The sequence below is a fragment of the Berghia stephanieae genome, chromosome 3, assembly GCF_034508935.2.
Source record: "Berghia stephanieae isolate SIO BIC M18660-M18661 chromosome 3, UCSD_Bste_1.3, whole genome shotgun sequence".
NCBI classification, from domain to species: domain Eukaryota; kingdom Metazoa; phylum Mollusca; class Gastropoda; order Nudibranchia; family Aeolidiidae; genus Berghia; species Berghia stephanieae.
In genome coordinates, this window is record NC_088362.1 from 85,985,692 (window position 1) to 85,988,191 (window position 2,500).

Here is a 2,500-nt window from a genome sequence, read left to right on the forward strand (position 1 = left end):
CTAAACTTCTTTCTTTACTCCTCATTGGGCCAATTTTGCACGTCTATGCATATAGAAATCATTTTCACCATTAATTGTTACAATGGTTTATGTCAAGTATGTACAAAGAGTGCAATTTGTTGTGTCATTATGAACCTAGGGTACACTGTAAGTGAGCAGTGCACATGGGTTTCGTGAAAAGTAAAACCATGCCTATGTGTTAATTCATTGATCGTTATCACAACAGAATTCAGTGTGTGTATATTGCTTATGTAAAACATTCATTCATACCAGACCCTTTAATTTGTATACACCGTAAAAAGGAAAAAATCCCAAAGTAACCAATGCAAACAATTTTTTAAAATCTACTGAACGTCACCAACAATTCTTGTGATCGAGCCAATACTCTTCAATAGTCGTAACGTCACTTCCTTCCTAATGACGCATGGTAACTTAGTAACACTGGCTCTAAACTATCGGAACAATGGCGGACGCCCGTATGAAATATTTCTCCGGCGAGCATAAAAGCGTTTACAGAGGAACCCCCCCCCCCCCATAAATTTGATCATGTTTTGACTTTTACAGATTCTGATCAAAAGGCATATGAAAAGGGAATGAAAAGTTCTAGCCAGCATGAAGAACAAAAAGTAATGATTTTCTTTGTTTAGAACCAAGATGGCCGCCTTGCCGGGTGGCGTGACATCAGACTACTGAATCCTATTCATCAGGAGGTTTTGAAGATACACGTCAACGCATGCGCACGGGTTATGAAACGGAGTCAGTTCCACGGTTTTCTGACATTTCTTACGCATTCGGATTGATTTTTTTTATTAGACGGGGCAGAGTTCGGCCATGCCTAAGTCGCGACCTTTCAATATTTCTGGAGTATAGCGAAGGAAATGCTTAGAAAAATGAATAAACATTTCTTGTTAAATGGACCAAAATAGAAACTCTTTTGTTTTCGCAAAGATGCAAACATCCCTCTTGCTTTGACAGAATTGACCGAGATTTATGACACGTAACGCAAGGATTTGTTTACCGCTTGTAAACTATCATAATAAAGGACAAAACACGATAGCAAGCAAGTATATTTATTGCGGTCTCAAAAATTTCAAAATTTAATGTTGATAAAGTTTGAAGATACAATCGTGTCGGAGCAGATGCTCAATAAAAGATAAATGAAATTAATTGTTTTACTTTATAATTTTGTAAATTATAGAAATCTAGATATAAAATTATAAAGTTGTGTTTAACATAGCTTTATCATTAAAACAAAGATATGAAAATGTGTGTATGACACAGTTCCAAACAAATGCAATATCATAACAAACAAGAAAAAAACTGTTGAATTTTAATTACTATTTTCATAGCTAAACGTTAGAAAAGTGAGATCTGCTCCATCGGCATTCACTTAACAGAAAATAAAATGGCGCCACCATGTCTAACAAAGCAGGTATCCTTATATCAGAAATGTGACAGGTTAACCAATTTCGACCCAATTAAAGGCGTACATCTTCAATAGATTAAAACCATCTTTTGTTTCCAAATAAATAATCTATTTACTTCTTTGTTGTTTTATCAGGCGATGTCAATGTTGTTTTGTGGATGTATTTCTTTCGAAAGAATGTGTTCATAACTATCAGATTGTTATTCAAGCAAAGATCTAGCAGTTTCTCACCATTTTTGTTTATTTGTTCTGAGAATGCAAACGGACTGATTGGTCTGGTGTTTTAGTAATGTATTTATGTCTTCATTGTTTTGTTGGTTGTTTGTTGTTGTTGCTATTGTTGGCTAAAGAAATGTTTTGAACTCGAAACGTTCCGTCTTGATATTTTGTCCTTGTTTTTTTAAGCTGTTAAAGTCATGTTTGTTTATTACTTTTTACAGGTTTTTATTTGATATTCTGACCATCGATTAAGAATTGGTCTTTTTCCAGCATTATTTATCTTTTCTTTTGTTCTTGTTTTTGTTGGTTTTTTTTTTCATTTGATACGTTCACATGATCAAAAAGTTTTCTTATTGTTGCGTATTTCGCTTACCTTTTCGTTCTTACCCTGTTGGATTCAGGATTTGAACCATTTCTAAATTTCTATATTTTTTCTCTAAGCATCTCGTCTTGGCTCCACTACATTTTGCGTTTTCAGACATATTAAGATCTCGTAGTTTTATTTTTTGGGTTATTTATCTGTCTTTCGTCAGTCATCCATTTTATCTTTCTGTTTGTTTCTTGACTAGTATAATCTCCTTAACCGACTATGGGATCGTGTTCTTGAAATGTTTCCATTTTAATCAATATCGCGGAGGGGCTCTAGATAGTATCTTGAATCTATTTTATATTTCAACTTGATATTTTTCTTTTTTTTTTCCTCATCGGTAACACCCGATGGAATTTCTATTTTGCTGTAACCTTGTGTATTGTTTTCAGTTTTACATTGACATTTACCATTGTGATCTGAGTGGCCATCGCACATGTGTATGCCTTAGACATATTTACGGAATTAATTTAAGGAAATGTCTATTT